The 13,870-nt window shown below is 48.9% G+C and overlaps 1 protein-coding gene across 19 annotated transcripts in view; it reads left to right on the top strand.

The window, feature by feature from the left end:
• Window positions 1-1,342: 1,342 nt before the first annotated feature.
• Window positions 1,343-13,870, top strand: part of TMCO4 (transmembrane and coiled-coil domains 4) — a 98,728-nt gene continuing 86,200 nt past the window's right edge. For 16 of the 19 annotated variants that reach the window (XR_014293486.1, XM_082614830.1, XM_082614826.1 and 13 more), the window contains exons 1-2: window positions 1,354-1,399; window positions 11,918-12,028. The gene's annotated coding sequence lies outside the window, so the exon portion shown is untranslated. Of the gene's footprint in view, window positions 1,400-11,917; window positions 12,029-13,870 lie in introns of all 19 variants that reach the window. The other 3 variants (XM_082614829.1, XM_082614828.1, XM_082614831.1) reach the window with 3 other exon arrangements.

Below are 13,870 nucleotides of genomic sequence, written 5' to 3'. Positions count from 1 at the left end.
GTGCCTGGTCCCACAAAGCCAATCTGGCTAGAAGGGGCCACCAGACACTGAGCGAAGGAGGGATGGCTGGAGGTTTTCTGCTGGCGTCCACTTCCATGTGGTTATTAATACTGCAATTGATAAGGCCCATGTGCTCAGATATACCGCCTATGCCCCTGAAGGGTGCACGCTATTAACCCATTTGACCCTCACAATGGCCTTGTAGGTAGGTAGAGCTGCTGTTCTTGGTCCTGAGTGGCCAGTGGAGAGACGAGGAGACAGAGGCCTAGAGCATTCCACAAGAAGCATGAGTCACAGATTTTGCATTGGAAGCTGGTCTCTGACCCTGGCCAGTACCTTTTCTGTTTACGGTACTGGGCTGTCTTCACCTGGAGAAAGAGTAACAACCTGTAGCCACAATGATTCACACTCCAGCTCTGGCACTCATCATTAGTTCTGTGGCTTCTGCACAGCCTCGACCTGAGCCTCGGTTTCCTTTCATGTAGAACAGGTGTGATGAGATTCACAGGATTGCTAGAGGAATGAGATCCATTCATGCATTCATTATATGATTCTGAGCACCTATCAAGTGCCAGGCACAGTCCCTGGGGCTGGGCACACAGCAGAGGACTCTCCAGGCTTTTAAATTCTAGTGGGGATGGCAGGCAATAAACTGCCAACAGGAAGATAAACCAAACAATTCTACAGAGTGAGAAGTACTGCGATTGACACAGAACAGGACTGGGAGCCTGGAGTGGGATTCCCCAGAACTTAGAACAGTACCTGGCACATAGTAGGTGCTCAGGAAGTATTTGTTCTCTGGCTAAACGTGCTGGGTGGTCAGGGAAGACTCATAGATGCCACCCTGAGTGGACACCGGAGTAGAGAGCTGGGGCCACAGGGCTAGGCACGGCAACCTCAAACGCAAAGGCCCTGAGACCAGACCAAACTTGGCGTTAAAGAAACTGCAAGAAAACTCAGGGAGCGCATGGATATCTCATCACTCAGTAAACTTCCAAGTGCTGTATACACATGTGGGAAGACTGTTTCTGTGCCTGGTTCTTTGATTGCACCTGATTTACTTTTGACGACCGAGCCCCTGGCAAGCAGCTTCCGCAGAGCCGAACCCCACGGCCCTGTGGCTTCCCCGAAGGCGAACAGACCCACAAACCGAGTTTCGCGCCGGGCTGGCCCGTCATTTCCTGAAGCCGGCACCCTCTGACGGGGTGGCGGCGGGGCGAGCGGCTTGGGACACGCATTTCGGAGCCCGGAGCCCGGAAGGACCGGGCGCGCACGGGGCGGGCGGCGCGGCGGCAGGACCAGTCGGGACCCGCGCGGGGGGAGGGAGGGAGGAAGGGAAGGAGGGGCGGGGCCGGGGCAGCCGGGCCGCCTTCGCCGTCGCCTTCGCCGCCACCTCCAGGTAAGAGGCCCGCTCCCCGCCGCCACCACGCCGGATCCGCGCGGGGAGCCCCTGTCCCGGCTGGCTCGGCCCGTGGACTCTTTGCCCCCGCCCCGCCCCGCCCTGCCCTCCGCGCCGACCTCCCCGGAGTCAAGGCCTCCGTGTGGTTGCTTGTTTTCCTTCCGAGCCGGAAGTGCACGTAGGAACCACACGCCTGGGCAGCAGATGGGGAAACTGAGGCCGGGGACAGCACTCAGGCGTCCCCTGCCTCCCTTGATAAATGAGGACGCTGGTCCGGGCCAGGGAGGGGAAGGGACTTGCCCAAGATCACCCGGGGTCACTGGGCTTCCACTTGGCTCACGCGGCCCCTCCAGCGCCCCTCACCCCCCTCTCCTTGCCCCTCCAGACCTCTGAGCTCACAGGACACACCTAAACTGAGAATTCCCCGGGGGGCGGGGGAGGGGGAGGTTGGGAATAACCTCTGCAGAAAAGCCCCGGCCCCAGTGTCACAGGGAGCCCAGGTCGCCTCATCCTGACCCCTACTGTTAGAGGAGGGTGAATTACTGCTACTAACTTTGGAGCGGATTTTACACCTGGGTGAGCTGAGGCTCAGAGAGTTGAAGGAATGTCCCCAAGACCGCGCCGCTGGGAAGGAGGCCACGATACGAACCTGGGTTCCCCGACTCCACAGCCTAACCCAGTGCCTGGCACAGAGGAGGCCAGCACAGTGCCCCGTCTCTGCCCTGCTCGGCCTGGCACAGGGAGTCGGGACCACAGCTGGGCTAGACTGGGGGCCTTGGTCTAGACACTACTGCCTAACATGGAGTAGGAGTCAGCAGTTAGTTCTCTTTTCCCCTAACTCGGTGTTCATTTCAGGGCAGAAACATGAAGCCTTCTAAGCTTTGGGGGCGTCCAGCAAATATTTATTGAACACCTGCTGTGTGCCAGTGTGTGCACTGTTTGTTTGTTTTTTAACGTGTTTATTGGAGTATAATTGCTTTACAATGGTGTGTTAGTTTCTGCTTTATAACAAAGTGAATCAGCTATACATATACATATGTCCCCATATCTCTTCCATCTTGCGTCTCCCTCCCTCCCACCCTCCCTGTCCCACCCCTCTAGGTGGTCACGCACTGAGGAAACAGCAGTCAACAAGACAAGTGGTGCCCTGGGGTGGGGGGGTGGGGGGGTACATTCCAGAGGGTGGAATAAAACATGGCCCTTCAGCCTGAGGGGCAGGCGGGGAAGGGCTGAACCGAGAGGAGGGACCCTTGGAATCTTCTCTACCATGAAGTCTGAGAAGAGGGCGGAGAGAGATCAAACCTCACAGCCTCAAGCCCTCTGAGCTGTCCAGCCCCCCCCCCCCCGGGCCTGGTTTGAGATGCTCTGTCAGCCTGAGCTACCCCGACCCACCGCCCAGGGATTTGGGGGAGAGGGCCTAGGTGGGTAGAGAGTGGGCCAAAGGGAGCCCTAAACTGATCTCAGAGCCTGGAAACCTAGCTGTGTGATCTTGGATATGTCATTCTACCTCTCTGGGCCTGTTTTCTTATCATAGAATGGGGGTCATAATACTTCATAGCATTGATCATGCTATGCCAAAATGCTTCAGAAATGGTAAAGCAGGGTCCAGAGTGTGGCCCATATCAGAGGCCTTGCCAAATCAGGCATAAGCAAGGAGGTAGTATTTATTTAGAGCATATTTATTTAGAGACCCTAGTGACCCTGTTGATAACCTGTGAGCGCTCTCAGTAAAGAAATACATGAGGCAGAGGGAGGGTGGCTGAGTTCAAGGGGAGGAGCTTGAGGCTCCCTGCTCGGCTCTCTCCGGAAATAGAATGCTTACGTCACTGTCAGCATTTCAACTTTTTATTTTTTTATTTTTTTAACATCTTTATTGGAGTATAATTGCTTTACAATGGTGTGTTAGTTTCTGCTTTATAACAAAGTGAATCAGTTATACATATACATATGTTTCCATATCTCTTCCCTCTTGCATCTCCCTCCCTCCCACCCTCCCTATCCCACCCCTCTAGGTGGTCACAAAGCACTGAGCTGATCTCCCGGTGCTATGCGGCTACTTCCCACTAGCTATCTATTTTACATTTGGTAGTGTATATATGTCTATGCCTCTCTCTCGCTTTGTCACAGCTTACCCTTCCCCCTCCCCACATCCTCAAGTCCATTCTCTAGTAGGTCTACGTCTCCATTCCCGTCTTACCCCAAGGTTCTTCATGACCTTTTTTTTTTTTCTTAGATTCCATATATATGTGTTAGCATACGCTATTTGTTTTTCTCTTTCTGACTTACTTCACTCTGTATCACAGACTCTAGGTCCATCCACCTCACTACAAATAACTCAATTTCGTCTCTTTTTATGGCTGAGTGAGTAATATTCCATTGTATATATGCGCCACATCTTCTTTATCCATTCATCCGATGATGGACACTTACGTTGCTTCCATCTCCTGGCTATTGTAAATAAAGCTGCAATGAACATTTTGGTACATGACTCTTTTTGAATTATGGTTTTCTCAGGGTGTATGCCCAGTAGTGGGATTGCTGGGTCGTATGGTAGTTCTATTTGTAGAACTTCATACTGTTCTCCATAGTGGCTGTATCAATTTACATTCCCACCAGCAGTGCAAGAGTGTTCCCTTTTCTCCACACCCTCTCCAGCATTTATTGTTTCTAGATTTTTGTGTGTGTGTGTGTGGTACGTGGGCCTCTCACTGTGTGGCCTCTCCCGTTGCGGAGCACAGGCTCCGGACGCGCAGACTCAGTGGCCATGGCTCATGGGCCCAGCTGCCCTGCGGCATGTGAGATCCTCCCGGACCAGGGCACGAACCCGCGTCCCCTGCATCGGCAGGCGGACTCTCAACCACTGCGCCACCAGGGAAGCCCTGTTCTAGATTTTTTGATGATGGCCATTCTGACCGGTGTGAGATGATATCTCATTTGTAGTTTTGATTTGCATTTCTCTAATGATTAATGATGTTGAGCATTCTTTCATGTGTTTGTTGACAATCTGTATATCTTCTTTGGAGAAATGTCTATTTAGGTCTTCTGCCCAGTTTTATAGTGTCTGGCCTTAAATTTAGGTCTTTAATCCATTTTGAGCTTATTTTTGTGTATGGTGTTAGGGAGTGTTCTAATCTCATACTTTTACATGTACCTGTCCAGTTTTCCCAGCACCACTTATTGAAGAGGCTGTCTTTTCTCCACTGTATATTCTTGCCTCCTTTATCAAAGATAAGGTGACCATATGTGCGTGGGTTTATCTCTGGGCTTTCTATCCTGTTCCCTTGATCTATCTTTCTGTTTTTGTGCCAGTACCATACTGTCTTGATTACTGTAGCTTTGTAGTATAGTCTGAAGTCAGGGAGCCTGATTCCTCCAGCTCCATTTTTCATTCTCAAGATTGCTTTGGCTATTTGGGGTCTTTTGTGTTTCCATACAAATTGTGAAATTTTTTGTTCGAGAAGAGCTAACACCTATCCTTCTCAAACTCTTCCAAAATATAGCAGAGGGAGGAACACTCCCAAACTCATTCTACGAGGCCACCATCACCCTGATACCAGAACCAGACAAAGATGTCACAAAGAAAGAAAACTACAGGCCAATATCACTGACAAACATAGATGCAAAAATCCTCAACAAAATACTAGCAAACAGAATCCAACAGCACATTAAAAGGATCATACACCATGATCAAGTGGGGTTTATTCCAGGAATGCAAGGATTCTTCAATATACACAAATCAATCAACATGATACACCATATTAACAAATTGAAGAAGAAAAACCATATGATCATCTCAATAGATGCAGAGAAAGCTTTCGACAAAATTCAACACCGATTTATGATAAAAACCCTGCAGAAAGTAGGCATAGAGGGAACTTTCCTCAACATAATAAAGGCCATATATGACAAACCCACAGCCAACATTGTCCTCAATGGTGAAAAGCTGAAACCATTTCCACTAAGATCAGGAACAAGACAAGGTTGCCCACTCTCACCACTCTTATTCAACATAGTTTTGGAAGTTTTAGCCACAGCAATCAGAGAAGAAAAAGAAATAAAAAGAATCCAAATCGGAAAAGAAGAAGTAAAGCTGTCACTGTTTGCAGATGACATGATACTATACATAGAGAATCCTAAAGATGCTACCAGAAAACTACTAGGGCTAATCAGTGAGTTTGGTAGAGTAGCAGGATACAAAATTAATGCACAGAAATCTCTGGCATTCCTGTACACTAATGATGAAAAATCTGAAAGTGAAATTAAGAAAACACTCCCATTTACCATTGCAACAAAAAGAATAAAATATCTAGGAATAAACCTACCTAAGGAGACAAAAGACCTGTATGCAGAAAATTATAAGACACTGATGAAAGAAATTAAAGATGATACAAATAGATGGAGAGATATACCATGTTCTTGGATTGGAAGAATCAACATTGTGAAAATGACTCTACTACCCAAAGCAATCTACAGATTCAATGCAATCCCTATCAAACTACCACTGGCATTTTTCACAGAGCTAGAACATTTCAACTTTTAGAACCCTTGCCATCACATGTACTGCATCAGACAAATGTGGCTAACTTTGCAGCTTCCTGAGTCATCTTGAACAAGCTAAGTGGCCTGTGCCTCAGTTTCCTCATCTGTAAAATACCTGTCCCCAAGGTTGTCATGTGGATGAAAGAGGCCAAAGCCACAAACAGCCCTGTGTAGAGCTGCCACTCTGGGAGCCTTTTCAGTTTTTAAGCCCAAGGCCTAGGAGTGGTTGGATGGGCACAGTTGACTGCATAGGTTGCCATAGCTCAGCATGTACCAGCATGAGCACTGTTTAGATGCTGGAGGTACAAGCGGTCAACAAGACAAGCGTTGGCCTTGTTGGGGTGATGGGGAGGTACATCAGGGTCAGAGCCTGGAGAATTTCTCATGAGCCTGAAACCATCTCTCCCTGCACTGGTACCACGAGGCTACAAGTGGCTGGATCAAGCTCCTGGGCCCACACATGTGGGACCTGAAAAATGTCATTAGGTGGTTTATCATCACTCTGTCCTTTATGATCTGAAGGTTTTGTAAACATTGCCATACATTTTAAACTGGGACTACAGATGAAACAGGGGCCTCGCTGCCATGTGTTACAATGGGCAGAAGGGGACTGGGGAGAGGATACTATCCACTTGCCACTCAGCTGCCCTCCACTTGGCAGCCAGACCCATCTTTGGTACCACCATCTGCTCAAAATCCTTCTGTGGCTTCCCACTTTCTTAGCATAAAGAACAAAAACCTTAACACGGCCCATAAGGCCCTGCAGTCTGGGCCCCACCTACACCTGGCCTCCTCCTCCAGCTGCATCTCTGATCACTTTATCAGCAGCCCTCTGTGCTCAGGCATGCTGCTCCCTCCAGCCTCAGGGCCTTTGCACGTGCTCTTCTAGACCGTTCCTCCTCCTTCATCTCCCTATTCCCAGGTTAACACCTCCTCATCCATCAGATCTGAGCCCAACCTAGACTTGCATTCCAAGTTCCTCAGGCCACAGGACATCCCCAGGTATGTGGGAGGTTTAGCTCAAGGTGGAATTATACACTGTATATTGCTGGGATTAATTTCAGCCTGTACCCTGTCACCCACCCACCCCACCCCCCTCCACACACACACCTTGCAGCTGTAACCCTCATGACTTCCAGGACTGGTCTGAGTTTGCTCAGAGGTGCTCAGTAATGAAGTCTACCTTTGGGAGTAGCTCTTGAGTAAATATGGGGACCTTGCTTTGTATAAAACTATATTGTCCTTCATCAAAAAAAAAACAAAAACGCTGAAGTCACTTCTTAGTTTTGGGGGTAGGTGTTTGTTCATTCATCCTTTCACTTACTCTGTCAGGCACTGTTCTAGGAGCCATCAGAGAATGTGCCACAAAAGCCACTGCCCTCAAGGAGCTTTCTCTAGTGGGGGTGACAGACCACAAACAAATAGACCTGTAACCCATTGTCAGGTGGTGGCAAATTTGATAAAAGTCACGCAGGGTCTGGTGGGAGTAGGCAGTGGTGACACCTGCTGTCTTAGACCTGGATGAATAAGGAGGGAACTCGGCTGGGGAGGTGGGGAAGCACAGATGTCCTGAGTGGCATCCAGTCCCACCCTGAGCCTCCTTGTCGGGGAGACAGGCACAGGGGCAATCAGCCGTTATACCTGAGAGGAGGTGAGGCAGCCCAGAGAAAGCCTGGTGGGAGGTTGGGAGTGGCTTCAGAGGTGGCAGGCTGGACAAATCCAGGAAGCCTCATGGCAGCTCCTGAGACCCTTTACTAAAGTGGAGAAGAACTTGGGTTTGAAGTCACACATGCCTGTGGAGGGTATGTCCTACCTGGTCCTGCCATTTGCCAGCTGTGTGGCCCTCACCTCTGTGAGCCTCAGTTTTCTCATCTGTAAGATGGGGACAGTATTAGTCTCTTCCTTGTAAGGTTGTTGTGAGGCTGAAATGGGATCAGGATGCTTTTGAAGAAGGGCACCATTTGGACATGAGGACCCACATCGAGAAAAAAGCAGCATGAGGTGAAGCCCTAGATGAGAAACCCGGCATGGGCTGGAAGCAGCAGATGGTTCAGTTTGGGGCAAGGCTGGCTGGAAGAAGGGAAGGGAAGTGGAAGAAAACAAAGTTGAAAAGTAGGGTTGTTACTGAACCAAGCTCAGCTCCGCTTACCCACACGTAGTAAAGCCAATCTACTGACACCGGGTTGTGGTGAAGGAAAGCTCAGCATTTATTGTAAGGCTCCAGACAAGGAGTCTGGGGAAGTCAATGCTCAGAAAAACCCAAATTTCCCGTTGGGTTTCAGGGAAACTTTTTTTTTTTTTGATATATAGTTGATTTACAATGTTGTTAGTTTCTGGTGTATAGCAAAGTGATTCAGTTATATATATATATATATATATATATTCTTTTTCATATTTTTTTCCATTATGGTTTATTATAGGATATTGAATATAGTTCCCTGTTATAGTAGTACCTTGTTGTTTATCTATTTTATATATAGTAGTTTGTATCTGCTAATCCCAAACACCTAATTTATCCCTCTCCCATGCCCATTCCCCTTTGGTAACCTTAAGTTTGCTTTCTATGTCTGTGAGTCTGTTTCTGTGTCGTAAATAAGTTCATTTTAATCATATTTTAGATTCCATGTATAAGTGATACCATGTGGTATTTGGCTTTCTCTGTCTGATTTATTTCACTTAGTATGATAATCTCTAGACTATCCATGTTGCTGCAAATGTCATTATTTCATTTTTTATGGCTGAGTAGTATTCCAATGTGTAGATATATCACATCTTCTTTATCCATTCATCTGTCGATGGACATTTAGGTTGCTTCTATGTCTTGGCTATTGTAAATAATGCTGCTATGAACATTGGAGTGCATGTGTCCTTTTTAATTATAGTTTTCTCCAGATATATGCCCATGAATGAGTTTGCTGGATCATATGGCTACTCTGTTTTTAGGTGTTTTTTTTTTTTTTTTTGGCCACACCATGCAGCATGTGGGATCTTAGTTCCCTGACCAGGGATCAAAGCCACACCCCCTACAGTGGGAGTGTGTAGTCTTAACCACTGGACCACCGGAGAGTCCTATTTTTAGTTTTTTAAGGAACCTCCATACTGTGTTCCATAGTGGCTGCATCAATTTACAGAGAACGATTTTTGAAGGCAAGATGAGGAAGGGGAGTCACAGGGTGTGTTATCAGCTCGTGCACAATTCTCTGATTGGTTGATGGTGAGGTAACGGGGTGTCACAGGTGTTAATGTTATCAATCCTCAGGCTCCAGTGGGTCTGGGGGGCTACATGCTCATGGTCATCAAGTAGTTAACTTCTTCCATTTGGTGGGGGTTTTAGCATATGTAAAACAACTCAGGAAACGTGCATCAGATACTGTTATCTAGGTACTTCAGAGAGGAACTAAAGATTCTGTGACTGGGGCTTCCCTGGTGGCGCAGTGGTTGAGAGTCCGCCTGCCGATGCAGGGGACACGGGTTCGTGCCCCGGTCCGGGAAGATCCCACATGCCGCGGAGCGGCTGGGCCCGTGGGCCATGGCCGCTGAGCCTGCGCGTCCGGAGCCTGTGCTCCGCAACGGGAGAGGCCACAGCAGTGAAAGACCCGCGTACTGCAAAAAAAAAAAAAGATTCTGTGACTGCCCTATGGCTGATTTACTGTTTAAATTATTACCAGTTCTCCTGGCACAACTGCTACATTTGTCACTACACAATCCTTTCAATCATTAATTCTTTTTTTTTTTTTTTTTTAATTAATTTTTTTGCAGTACGCGGGCCTCTCACTGTTGTGGCCTCTCCCGTTGCGGAGCACAGGCTCCGGACGTGCAGGCTCAGCAGCCATGGCTCACGGGCCCAGCCGCTCCGCGGCATGTGGGATCTTCCCGGACTGGGGCACGAACCCGTGTCCCCTGCATCGACAGGCGCACTCTCAACCATTGCACCACCAGGGAAGCCCTCAATCATTACTTCTTGAGCCAGGCTTTTGAGACTCAGGGGAGGCCTGGGAGACTACCGCTTTTCCATAAACAAGAGGCAGGCAGAGAACATGGGGGAAGGCGTCTGTCGCAGAAAAGCCCCAGGTGTCCTGGTCGGTTCAGGGTGTTAACCTGTGGACAGATGGAGCTACTGAGATTCTAATTCGGAGGTTTTCAGATTGTGTTTGACATCTTTTGGGCCACCTCAATGTATAAACTAGACCAAAGAGGAGCAGTGTAGCATCGTAGTTAAGATGGCTGCCCTTGGGCTAAGACCCAGGTACAAGTTTAAATCCCACATCACTTATCCAGTGACCTTGACATTCATTTCTCAGGGCCTCTTTCTCCATCTGTAAAACAGAGATAATAGCACCTACCTAGCAGGATTATTGGGAGGAAATGAGATGATGCATGGAAAGGGGTGGCATTTACTAACATTGACCAAGTATTGACTGGTACGATTTTTTTAATGAAAACTTTTTTTAATGGTGATGAAATAGACATAACATAAAATTTGCCATCTTAACCATTTTGAAGCATGCAGTTCGGAAGTGTTAGGTATAATCACATTGTTTTGCAGTCGATCTCCAGACCATTTCAACCTGCAAATCTGAAATTCTGTACCCACTAAACAACAACTCCCCATTCCCCCTCCCCCAGCCCCTGGCAGCCCCCACTTTACTTTCTGTCTCTATGATGTTGCTTACTGAGTACCTCAGATAAGTGGAGTCCTACAGTGTTTGTCTTTCCGGGACTGGTTGATTTCACTTAGCATCATGTCCTCCAGGTTCAGCCATGTTGCATGTGTTAGAATTTCCTTCCTTTTTTAAGGCTGAATAACGTTCCATTGTATATATATCACATTTTGTTTATCCAGCCATCCATGGATGGACACTTGGGTTGCCTCCACCTTTTAGCTATTATGAATAATGCCGCTATGAATATGGGTATACAAATATCTTTTTGAGACCCTGCTTTCAGTGCTTTTGGGTGTTTAGCCAGAAGTGGCATTGCTGGGGCATTCACTGTTGAAATTTGGAGGTGGGCATGGATGGCTCCCCACTGTGTCTCCTCTTGTCCGTCAGAGTAAGAGAGGTCCCCGGGGCCCTGTGGAGCAGTTTGAAAACCAGTAGGTCCAATGAACCATTAGAGGTTTTGCCATTTCTCCCCCTTCCTTCCCAGGAAGACTTCCCTCTTGAATTGTTTTTAATTATCCCTAGTGGAAACCACCCTTCATTCAGCAAATGTTTATGAGTGCCTGCTATGCTTCCACGTGGGCAGAGGGAGAGAGAAACAATAAGCAATACACCTAAACAAGGAAAGGATATAGTGTGTCAGACAATGATGCGTGCTCTGGACCAAGCAGAGCAGCCAGTTAAAAGCGATTGGAATGAGAGGCTGGGGGCAGTGTGGCTTCCCTGAGCTGTGAGATTTGAGCAAAGACTGGAAGGAGATAAGGGAGTTGGCCATGTGGTTATCGGGGGAAGAGCACTTCCGGCAGAGGGAACAGCCAGTGCAAAGACCTTGAGGTGGGAGCATGCACGGTGGGGCCCAGGAGCAGCATGGAGGATGGTGTGTCTGGAGCAGAATGAGTGGAGGGGAGGAGACAGGTGCGCTACCTATGGCCCGGGTGCCTTGATGATGACTGTGGGTGAGAAGGGAGTCACTGAAGGTTTGGAGCAGGGAAGGCACATGATCTGATTCTAGTTTGAGGTGGAACTTTCTGGATGCTGTGGGGTGGATAGTGAGGGGTGAGGGCAGAAAGAGGCGGGAGACTGGTGAGGAGGCTCCTGCCAGAGAGATGATGGCAGCTTGTACGAGGATGGGAGTCAGGGAGGAAGGGTGCGATGATAAATGTGGACAAAACATCCTGCAGCCTGGGTGTCCACCCCGATAGCACGCTGTTACCCTCCCTGCGCCAGCACCCCGCCCTTCCTCCAGGCTGCCGAAGTGAGGTTGGGATGGGAACTTGCCCTCCATGCCAACGTCCCTTTTTTTTCTTCTGGTCTGTAGTGGGATTGTCCAAAACCATCCTCTGGGGTCTTCTATGTTGGAGCTTTTGCCATGGAGACCTCCTGAGATGCTGCAGTTACCACCGACCTCCAGTTTAACTTCCAGATAGAGGTATAGAACGCATGGGTTTGTCTCCTAAAATGCTGAGAGTGGGGAGTAAATTGGGCCTGCGTCGAATCTCCACTTCTAGGACCATGTCAAGACTGTCTTGCTGCGTGTGTGTGTGTGTGTGTGTGTGTGTGTGTTTTAACTTTGGACTACAATCTTCAGAGTTTCTGGCTTAAGAACAGTGCTGTAGCTGTATTTGTTATAAAGGATTTCTTCAGCCAGATGCTTTTCCTTCTCCTTGGCTCCAGAATAATTAGTCCTCAGCCTTCCTGTGACACTGTAGCTCTCTCTCTGGTAATGATTATCTTACTGTACTGCAGACTCATTAAAAAATGCAGCTGTGGCCAGTTAACTCAGAAAAAGAGAAAGAGAGAGAGAAAAAGAACATCACCCCTGACCCCCACTGGGCTCCCCTCCCCTCTCCAACACACACACACACACACACACACACACACACACACACACACATCAAATTTGACCTTGGCCTTTACTGACTGCTCCAAGTTAAAAAAAAAAAAAAGCCACAGCTGACTCACGTGTAAGAAAAACAAAAGAAGCTCATTCTTTTTTTTTTTTTTTTTTTTTTGCTGTACGCGGGCCTCTCACTGTTGTGGCCTCTCCCGTTGCGGAGCACAGGCTCCAGACGCGCAGGCTCAGCGGCCACGGCTCACGGGCCCAGCCGCTCTGCGGCATGTGAGATCTTCCCGGACCGGGGCACGAACCCGTGTCCACTGCATCAGGAGGCGGACCCCCAACCACTGCGCCACCAGAGAAGCCCAAGAAGTTCATTCTTGCATGAGATCTTCTAAAGACCCAGGTCCCGGAGTTTTAAGGATGATTTAAAGGATTTTCAAGGACGATACTGACCACATTTGATTTTCTCCTTGGTGCTGACTTTGGAATTTTTTCTTGTTCCAAGAAGAAATCCCACTGCATCGTTTATGGTGTCCGTCAACAAATGTGGGTTGAGCATCTCCTGTGGGTGCCTGCAGAACCCAGGTCAGATGTTTGGGAATGACCGTCTACCTCCACTACTGACAGAAATAACCCAGTCCGTGTTTTCTTTGGTGACAGATAACGTGACTGGTGAGAGAAAAATCATGATTGTGGTGCATCAAAACGTGGTCCCACTCCAGACTAACCGCTTCCGTCCCACTTCTGGGCCTTGCAGCCTAGCCGTCGACCAGTGTCCTCCCTGGGGTCCTCACCATGTACATGTTGTTTCCCTGAGAGTTGGGGCTCTCCTGGGTCAGGTGTGGACCTTTCTCAGGGTTCCTTCGTGTCTTCACGGCACCTCGGCAGAGACAAGACCCCCAGGAGACCCCAGGGAGTTGGGACTTACTCCATCCATTAGGGATGTCCTGAGCCCAGGGTGCTGCTGGACTGGCCCTGTGCACGTGAGGTGGCCCCAGGCACACAAAGACACTGCTAGCCCTGACCAGCGGGGTCTTTTTCTCACCACAGGAACCCAGCTCACTCTCTCAGAATCAGTCCAGCTTCTCAGACATATTTGAGAATATCAGTTCAGCTTCAGACTGGATCCTGATCCCTAACCAGAGCAAGGGGTGGAGGCCCCTGAGGACCAGCATACACAGTTTAGGTGGCACCCCACACACGGCTGCCACCACACTCCCTCAGCTGGGAGAGTTTGGGGCCCACCCCTTCCGCCTGGACAGTCCATGGCGTTGGAACCCTGGACTCCTCCATCCCACCGTCACGGATGGCTGAGAATTGCCCTTGTCCATCTTGTTGATGACAAGACCTGTTGGTCAGAGGAATGGAACTTAACTGTGACCTCAGCCCCACTGGCTTGGCTGGGCCACATGGGGCCAGGGCTTTCTGAGA

The sequence above is a fragment of the Mesoplodon mirus genome (assembly GCF_964341445.2).
Source record: "Mesoplodon mirus genome assembly, chromosome: 3".
Taxonomy (NCBI): domain Eukaryota; kingdom Metazoa; phylum Chordata; class Mammalia; order Artiodactyla; family Ziphiidae; genus Mesoplodon; species Mesoplodon mirus.
The sequence above is the reverse complement of the archived record's forward strand: the minus strand, read 5'-3'. Positions and strand labels throughout refer to the sequence as shown.